Below are 10661 nucleotides of genomic sequence, written 5' to 3'. Positions count from 1 at the left end.
ATTATTACTTTCTAAAATTAGGGGTAGAGCAAGGATTTTTCTCAATAAGGGCTAATTTCCTGATGCTACCTTGCTAAAGTACGAAAACTGAGATTTTATGAAAGAAAATAACATATTCAAGGGATAGGGCAAATGTAACTGTGATATCCAGAAATGCTTGTATTTTCTGCAATGGATTTGAAAGTACTTTAGATTATATTCCAGCTTGAACTCTAAATAATTTTTTTCATATACTTCTGGGAAATGACAGATTGAGATTTACAGTGAAATTTTAAGACACTATGATCATGATGTACTTAGGAAAGTGAGCAAGAAGAAATACAAAAGCATGAAGTGGTGATACATGAGAATGAAATTCATTGTGAAAGTCAAACTGGAAATTGATGAATTAGAAGAGGTTCAAAATTAGTTGTGCTAAGGAAGCATGTATGGTTGATCTCTTCATGCATTAGTTATTGTTGCTGTTTCGATTATTATTATTACTTTTTTCATACTTGTTTGCTGTTTCCCAAGTTGGCGAGTTAGTGCCACGAACAGATAAAGAAAGGCCACATCCACTCGTGTCCATTTTATAGCTGTCATATGTAATGCATGGAAACCACAGCTCCCTATGTACATCCAGGCCCCACAGACCTTTCCATGATTTATTCCAGATGCTTCACATGTCCTGGTTCAGTCAGTTTACAGCACGTTGACCCCGGTGTATACCTTATAGTTCTAATTCACTTTGTTTCACTTTCCTGCATGTTCAGGCCCTGATTGCTCAAAATGTTTCTCTCTCCATCCTTCTGTCTTCAAATTGATCACCCCATTCTTCTTGTTCCCTCCACTTCTGATACATATATCCTCTTTCTCAACCTTTCCTCAGTCATTCTCTCTAAATGTCCTAACCATTTTAGCACACCCTCTTTAGCTTTCTCAGCCACACTCTTCTTATTACCACACATTTCTTACTCATCAAACCACTTCACAACACATATTTTCCTTAGACTTTTCATTTCCAACAGCAGCCCTCCTCCACACAACCTTATCTGTAGCCCCTGCCTCACATCCATAATAATATCAGGACTACTGTTCCTTCAAACTACCCATTTTTGCTCTCCCAAATAACATTCTCTTTCCCCACACATTTAGTATTTCCAGAACCTTTGCTTCTTCCCCCACTCTATGACTCACTTCCATTTCCATGGTTCCACTGGCTGCCGTGTCCACTACCAGATATCTAAAACACTTCACTTCCTCCAATTTTTGTCTGCTCAAACTCACACGCCAACTAACTTGTCCCTCAACCCTACTGTACCTAATAATCCTGCTTTTATTTACATTCACTCTCATCTTTCTTTCTCATAGTCTTCCAAACTCAGTCACCAACTTCTGCAGATTCTCACTCGAATCTGCCACTGCTATATCATCAGCAAACAGTAACTGACTCACTTCCCAGGCCCTCTCATTCTCAACAGTCTGCATACTTGCCCCTCTCTCCAAAACTCTTGCCTTTTCTTCTCTAACCACCCTATCCATAAAAAAATGAAACAACCATGGGGACATCACACAACCCTGCCACAGACTGACTTTCAGTGGGAACCAATCACTCTCCCCTCTTCCTGCTCGTACACATGCCTTACATCCTTGATAAACACTCCCCACTGCTTCTAGCTGCATACCTCCCACACTATATACTCTTAAGACCTTCCACAAAGCATCTCTATCAACCCTATCATATGTATTCTCCAGATCCATGAATGCCACATACCATCCCATCTATTTTTCTAAAAGTATTTCTCACACATTTTTCAAAGAGAACACTTGATCCACACATCCTCTACCACTTCTGAAACCACACTGGGCAGAATATTTTATTTTATACACTGTTGACAACTAGTGCATATTTGATATTAACTGGCTTTTTCTTAGTTTTGCAAGTTTTTCTCAAAACATTTTGTTTCATCAGATAAAGTATGAGTTAAATGTCTTATTAATTTTCACTTTATATTTGAAATACATGAAGCATTTTTGACCCACAAACACTGCTCCATCAAACTGATGATAAATGATACAACACAATATAAAAGATAGAGTGGCAGATATAGGGTGTTTTGGTCGAGATGGTGTGCAAAGTGAGAGGGTTAGGGAAAATGATTTGGTAAACAGAGAAGAGGTAGTAAATGCTTTATGGAAGATGAAAGCCGGCAAGGCAGCAGGTTTGGATGGTATTGCAGTGGAATTTATTAAAAAAGGGGGTGACTGTATTGTTGACTGGTTGGTAAGGTTATTTAATGTATGTATGATTCATGGTGAGGTGCCTGAGGATTGGCAGAATGCTTGCATAGTGCCATTGTACCAAGGCAAAGGGGATAAGAGTGAGTGCTCAAATTACAGAGGTATAAGTTTGTTGAGTATTCCTGGGAAATTATATGGGAGGGTATTGATTGAGAGGGTGAAGGCATGTACAGAGCATCAGATTGGGGAAGAGCAGTGTGGTTTCAGAAGTGGTAGAGGATGTGTGGATCAGGTGTTTGCTTTGAAGAATGTATGTGAGAAATACTTAGAAAAGCAAATGGATTTGTATGTAGCATTTATGGATCTGGAGAAGGCATATGATAGAGTTGATAGAGATGCTCTGTGGAAGGTATTAAGAATATATGGTGTGGGAGGCAAGTTGTTAGAAGCAGTGAAAAGTTTTTATTGAGGATGTAAGGCATGTGTATGTGTAGGAAGAGATGAAAGTGATTGGTTCTCAGTGAATGTAGGGTTGCGGCAGGGGTGTGTGATGTCTCCATGGTTGTTTAATTTGTTTATGGATGGGGTTGTTAGGGAGGTGAATGCAAGAGTTTTGGAAAGAGGGGCAAGTATGCAGTCTGTTGTGGATGAGAGAGCTTGGGAAGTGAGTCAGTTGTTTGCTGATGATACAGCACTGGTGACTGATTCATGTGAGAAACTGCAGAAGCTGGTGACTGAGTTTGGTAAAGTGTGTGAAAGAAGAAAGTTAAGAGTAAATGTGAAAAAGAGCAAGGTAATTAGGTACAGTAGGGTTGAGGGTCAAGTCAATTGGGAGGTAAGTTTGAATGGAGAAAAACTGGAGGAAGTAAAGTGTTTTAGATATCTGGGAGTGGATCTGGCAGCGGATGGAACCATGGAAGTGGAAGTGAATCATAGGGTGGGGGAGGGGTTGAAAATTCTGGGAGCCTTGAAGAATGTTTGGAAGTCGAGAACATTATCTTGGAAAGCAAAAATGGGTATGTTTGAAGGAATAGTGGTTCCAACAATGATGTATGGTTGCGAGGCGTGGGCTATGGATAGAGTTGTGCGCAGGAGGGTGGATGTGCTGGAAATGAGATGCTTGAGGACAATATGTGGTGTGAGGTGGTTTGATCGAGTAAGTAATGTAAGGGTAAGAGAGATGTGTGGAAATAAAAAGAGTGTGGTTGAGAGAGCAGAAGAGGGTGTTTTGAAATGGTTTGGGCACATGGAGAGAATGAGTGAGGAAAGATTGACCAAGAGGATATATGTGTCGGAGAAGGAGGGAACAAGGAGAAGTGGGAGACCAATTTGGAGGTGGAAAGATATAGTGGAAAAGATTTTGAGTGATCGGGGCCTGAACATGCAGGAAGGTGAAAGGCGTGCAAGGAATAGAGTGAATTGGAACAATGTGGTATACCGGGGTCGACGTGCTGTCAATGGATTGAACCAGGGCATGTGAAGCGTCTGGGGTAAACCATGGAAGTTGTGTGGGGCCTGGATGTGGAAAGGGAGCTGTGGTTTCGGTGCATTATTACATGACAGCTAGAGACTGAGTGTGAACGAATGGGGCCCTTTGTTGTCTTTTCCTAGCGCTACCTCGCACACATGAGGTGGGAGGGTGTTGTTATTCCATGTGTGGCGAGGTGATGATGGGAATAAAGAAAGGCAGACAGTATGAATTATGTACATGTGTATATATGTATATGTCTGTCTGTGTATATATATATGTACATTGAGATGTATAGGTATGTATATTTTACGTGTGTGGACATGTATGTATATACATGTGTATGTGGGTGGGTTGGGCCATTCTTTCGTCTGTTTCCCTGCGCTACCTCGCTAACGCGGGAGACAGCGACAAAGCAAAATAAATAAAATACAATATAAAAAGAAAGAACTAGTGATGGATCACATCTTGAAGTAATATATATATATATATATATATATATATATATATATATATATATATATATATATATATATATATACAGTGAATGTAGGTTTGCGATAGGGGTGTGTGATGTCTCCATGGTTGTTTAATTTGTTTATGGATGGGGTTGTTAGGGAGGTGAATGCAAGAGTTTTGGAAAGAGGGGCAAGTATGAAGTCTGTTGGGGATGAGAGAGCTTGGGAAGTGAGTCAGTTGTTGTTCGCTGATGATACAGCACTGGTAGCTGATTCATGTGAGAAACTGCAGAAGCTGGTGACTGAGTTTGGTAAAGAGTGTGAAAGAAGAAAGTTAAGAGTAAATGTGAATAAGAGCAAGGTTATTAGGTACAGTAGGGTTGAGGGTCAAGTCAATTGGGAGGTGAGTTTGAATGGAGAAAAACTGGAGGAAGTAAAGTGTTTTAGATATCTGGGAGTGGATCTGGCAGCGGATGGAACCATGGAAGCGGAAGTGGATCATAGGATGGGCGAGGGGGCGAAAATTCTGGGAGCCTTGAAGAATGTGTGGAAGTCGAGAACATTATCTCGGAAAGCAAAAATGGGTATGTTTGAAGGAATAGTGGTTCCAACAATGTTGTATGGTTGCGAGGCGTGGGCTATGGATAGAGTGGTGCGCAGGAGGATGGATGCGCTGGAAATGAGATGTTTGAGGACAATGTGTGGTGTGAGGTGGTTTGATCGAGTAAGTAACATAAGGGTAAGAGAGATGTGTGGAAATAAAAAGAGCGTGGTTAAGAGAGCAGAAGAGGGTGTTTTGAAATGGTTTTGGCACATGGAGAGAATGAGTGAGGAAAGATTGACCAAGAGGATATATGTGTCGGAGGTGGAGGGAACGAGGAGAAGTGGGAGACCAAATTGGAGGTGGAAAGATGGGGTGAAAAAGATTTTGTGTGATTGGGGCCTGAACATGCAGGAGGGTGAAAGGAGGGCAAGGAATAGAGTGAATTGGATCGATGTGGTATACCGGGGTTGACGTGCTGTCAGTGGATTGAATCAGGGCATGTGAAGCGTCTGGGGTAAACCATGGAAAGCTGTGTAGGTATGTATATTTGCGTGTGTGGACGTATGCATATACATGTGTATGGGGGTGGGTTGGGCCATTTCTTTCGTCTGTTTCCTTGCGCTACCTTGCAAACGCGGGAGACCGACAAAGCAAAAAAAAGAAAAAAAATGTATATATATATATATATATATATATATATATATATATATATATATATATATATATATATATATTTATCCCTGGGGATAGGGGAGAAAGAATACTTCCCACGTATTCCCTGCGTGTCGTAGAAGGCGACTAAAAGGGGAGGGAGCGGGTGGCTGGAAATCCTCCCCTCTCGTTTTTTTTTTTTTAATTTTCCAAAAGAAGGAACAGAGAAGGGGGCCAGGTGAGGATATTCCCTCTCAGGCCCAGTCCTCTGTTGTTAACGCTACCTTGCTAACGCGGGAAATGGTGAATAATATGAAAAATATATATATAAGATTTGTGATGTAGGTAATATCTTGATTTGAGGACCTTTGAAGTTCGTGTGGTTTGTAGGGGGTCGAACTTGAGGAGTCATGTGGAGGTAAAGACTTGGGTCGTCTGAGGTATGGTTGAAAATATCTGTATGGCCCTAGCTTCTCCTGAGGTATGGTTGAAAATATCTGTATGGCCCTAGCTTCTCCTTAGGTATGGTTGAAAATATCTGTATGGCCCTAGCTTCTCCTGTGCTTTGTTGGTTTATGAAGGGGTTATATTCTCTTATGTACAGGACTTCTGTTATCTGTAGTCTTTTAGGGTCATGGCAATGTTTCCGTATTTCTTTCAATAAGATGCTGGTGTGAGATTTACATTATGTTGATGTTACATGCAGCTTGGGGCCTCCATTTTGAAGATGGACTGTTATGTGTCGGCTGAATGATGCAGCAGTCATACTGATGTAAGTTATATATTTTTTTCTTCAATTTATAACCTTCAACTGGGCAGAGGTACTTGTAATATAGTGGGTTTGTTGTCTTTGGGAGTTTTTTTTTACCATAATTTATTAACTTGTTTTCTTATTGCTGCATTATTTCCAGTCAATACTTAAAACTTTATTTTGCAGAAAAATATATAAAACATGTTTGATCATCCTGAGTTCTTTATGCCTTTATGAACATAAACATTTCAGGTTTGATTAAGGAGTTGGACCAGTATTCCTTTCACAACTAGGGCCATCTGTTAGACTTTTACCTTGACTTTTTTAAGGAACCTTTTGTTGGATGAGATTAGCATTTGACAAGCTTCTTTGAATGTGATACCTCAATATAGCTCCAGAGCAGGAGTCAAAGTGTCTCCAAGGGTTGGTCCTTTAATTTTGCTCTGGTTTTCTTTAACTAGCTCCTCTTTCATATAGATATGCTCTCAGATTCTCTTACAACTCCTGATGTAGGTGAGACAGGTCAGATTTGAAGGATGACAAAATCATATCACTACTGGAAGCAGAGCCCTATGAGCAGCAGTGCATTTTTTCTTTTCTTTCTTCCTTTTTCAGAATACCATATCTTGATTTTTGGCAATAATGGTCTTAATGTATAGACACTAGTGGTCAGCGAATGATGATATTGGCCGTACACCTGGCATTAGTGTATCTAATTGCATTGTAATATCAAATACCTTAGGAGGTTGCTGTGTGATTGTTGTGTTCCTATGGATGAGCATCAACTGGCCTTTTATGTTTCTGATAGTCATAGGGGGTTTGCACTCATGGTGGATGAAATGGTTTTCCAACTCTTTACTGAGGAAGTTCCCTCTCACAAACTCATAAATGGCTCTGCTTCTGGTAGAGATTTTTCTGTCTTTCAAAAACTTACAGCTATTGTCAAACGGTCTTAGAAATGTGCATTCATAAAATGCTTGTGGAAAATTAATCTAAAGTAACCATTTCAGTATTGTATAATTGATAACAGTAGTCAGATTTAGGAAACAACTGATTATTTTCATAATTTCATCCATTATAAATGCATTATATCATAGCAAAAGAAAAGAATCATTTAGAAAAGGATCAATCCTTTTACTTTTCCCTCAGTGATGCTTTAGTGGGTAACAGAGGTCAGCATTTCTTCTTCACTATTATGATTATATAGACAGTAGGCTTTTTTGATGAATTGTAACAAACTTTCATTAGGGATACAGTAGTTCCTCTTTTCTGCAAAACTGGTCTCCATGGAACACAGTATCTTAGGTGGAGTCATGTTCTTTAATGATTACCTTGCGGTAGATGTGGGAAATAATGTACAAATACAAAGAACCAACTACACTGATGTGTATAGATATGAAGAATGGTCTGCTCAGTACAGTGGTGTTACTTTTACCTCTAAGCAGGTGTGGTGCTACAAAAAAATTATTTCGCGGCCATATTAATTATGTCACCAAAGAACAGGGCCATATCTAATAATGATCCTAAAAGTCATCTTCATAGTAACTGCCTATAAAGATACAATAATATTAATGTCTATAGTATATTCAAAGAAGGTAACATAAAAAAGGCTTTCTTATTTCTAAGATTTTTTGTTCCTGTTGCAACTAGATGTTTACAACTTTTTAGGTAGTTTCTAGTATGTGACAGATAATGGAGAACAAAAGTGTTTAACATAAACTTGGGATTATGCAAATAATATTAAAGCTACCTAATTTTTTAGGATTTTAGCTGTCCTGCAGAACTGCTCGTATCTCTGAAATATAAACCTTTGCAAGTCATCCAAGTTATCAATGAAAAGCTTGAAGATCATGATTTGTTATTTCTTAGACTTGTCTATTTCTGGAGGTGCAGTATTCCTTCAGAAGTGTATTTGAGTGAAGATGTACAGAGATGCCAACAGTTTGGTGATGCCAGTAGGACTTTGATATGTAAATTCTCTACAAAATGCTGTTTGTGACTATAGGTCAAGGTTCTAGTAAAAGTTTTGGCTAATCAGAAAATGGAAGCCAAATGAGCGAACTGAATGGTTATTGTAATCAAAATATCTTTCATTTTGCATGCCTCAGGTTCACCTATTGGATGTGTAGAAAAATCTATGAACATAGTTGACTGTACATATGAATATATTGTATCCTAAATTCTTCATGAATCAGATTCATTCTTATCAAAGATATGCCCATGCAAATTTATTCCATAAGAATGTTTTCCCTTCAGTGGTAAGCTTATCAGTGTATTTAGTAGTGATGTAGTCCTGAATTAGAAGTAAGCATTTAAATTTATAATAAGATTCAAAATACTGCAGAGAAAAGAGTGAAAATTGTGCTCAGTAATGAAGGTTAGGGTTAGGTATGAAACATAAAAAAAGTTCTTAATCTTTTTGGCAGAGAAATAATAATTGCTTGATTGCTTACTGTAATTACCGCTTTTATACTTGGTTGTATGAACATATGACTTGTGAGAGGTATATTTAATCTCAGAATTATTGTTTGAATTCAGTTTGTGACTTGTAAATCATGATAAATATTCAGTTTGTCTTAAAGAACATTAAGCTCAGCTCTTTAGTAATTCAAAATGCATAATCTTTATAACTTTGACATATGAGGCATCAATCTTATGCCTTGATTTTATCACTTTTCTTTGATACTCCCTTGCAGTTACTTAAATGTTCTTCTTAACAGGAGGATTTGAGTTGCGAGCAAGGGAAATGATATCCCTGCTCTTTTTGGGACTAATTGGTCAGATCCTAATAACATGTGGGTAGTCATACATCCCTAAGAACAGGGTCACTTGGAACTGCTTGCTATGATCTCCTTTTAAGGAAAAAAAAAAGTCTGGCTGAAATCCAGATTTAGCATACACAGCCAAATCAGTCACTACTACCTACTTAGCAGCAGCTTTTGGCTCGTGTTTCCATTTTGTGCCCCTTTTTTGTCATGTACAGTTCATCAGACCTCTTCATCAAACTAAAAATAATTTATCATTGCATAGTTTTTATATTAAGGGGAATCAATTGTTGGGTTGTTCTCCCTAGCAAAGGTTTTTATACATATAGGGCCCTTACGAATCTGGTTTCTTCATAATAGCAGGCATATTATTTTTACTCCCTATTATGCATGTGAGAGCATTTATCAATGTAAATTTGATCTTCAGAGTGTTTTCACAAGGGTATATTTGTTATTCTTTTTCTGTGCCTTTTATTTTTGGGACTATTGCTGTTGAGTGTGACTGTAATGTTATCTGTTGGCAGCTCCATTTACCTTCCTACTGCAAAGCATCTTGCCTTCTGTAGTAGTGCTTTAGCAGTTTATATTTATGATTTAGAGAAATCTAGTCTTTCCTTTGTGTCATAAGTGCCTTTATCCTGTTTTTCAGAACAATACAATGTAAGATTACAAAATATGCAATGGGAGAAAAATATCTTCCCTTCCTCACTCCATTAATTACCATATGCATCTTGGAACTCATCCATCTGAAAATGTTTAAGAAAAGAATTTTCTATCTTTCCATGTTTTTAACATTAAATGGAGAGGTCCTAAAGATATTTCTGTAAAAATATTGATTTTTGGTGTTTCTCACTAGCAGTAGTTGCGTACGCTGATACACCAAAATGAGTCTTACAAATATATTTTGTATTAGTTTTATGTTTTGCTTGAAAGCCTTTGGGAAGGTTTACAAGGAATTGTCTATAAACAGTTTATGTAGCACTTCTTTATAGCATTCCCATGCTCAGAGGCTTACACCACAGGTAAGTCTCTTGGTTACCCCCTGAACCATTTAGTTTGATTTCCTTTCCACCCTGTGTGAACTTAATATTTTTCACTCTAGGTTGAAAATCTATTTTGCCATAAAATTTAAAAAATATTTATATAACTATGAATAGAATTTCTTAATTATACTTGGTTAAATGTTATTACTCAGATAGCTGACAATTTAAATTTTGTTGATATTTCAGTGTCAAGTGAATCTCTATGCATATTTTATTTTTTATTTTACCTGCACCAAAAAATTATTAGTTTATTATTGTTTTATGTAATACAATAACTTTTTGAAATCAGTATGATTCATGGAAAATAATTTCATAACAGCAAAATTATAAAAGTTAGTAAAATTACCAGCTGTACTACTCAGATGCCATTGCACACTGGCAACACTGCTTTCACTTGTGCCAGAAGCTTGTTTTACTGCCTCATCGTGGTTGTCTTTTGATGCTTGAAGAGGGTGTTTTTAAAACCACTTTCCACATGATCTGATAACATATCATTCTCAAAGTAATTCAAGTTCATCTCCTGCCTGGTCCTCTAAATCTAGCTAAAAGCTACTCATTTTCAAACTTATGAGAATGTGCCAGTATTAGCATGTTTGGAAGATGATTGACTGTGGAGAAAAATTCCTGATCACTGCCACCTCAGAAACCACTCAGGCTCAGCAGTCAACCTTGAAAGAGAGGTACGAAACTGTGCATAAATATACGAATGGAAGAGTCATCAGGCTCATGTAGATATACGTGGTAATGATTTATAATCCGGA

Source organism: Panulirus ornatus, chromosome 6 (genome assembly GCF_036320965.1).
Source record: "Panulirus ornatus isolate Po-2019 chromosome 6, ASM3632096v1, whole genome shotgun sequence".
NCBI classification, from domain to species: Eukaryota; Metazoa; Arthropoda; class Malacostraca; order Decapoda; family Palinuridae; genus Panulirus; species Panulirus ornatus.
This window is presented reverse-complemented; position numbering follows the sequence as displayed.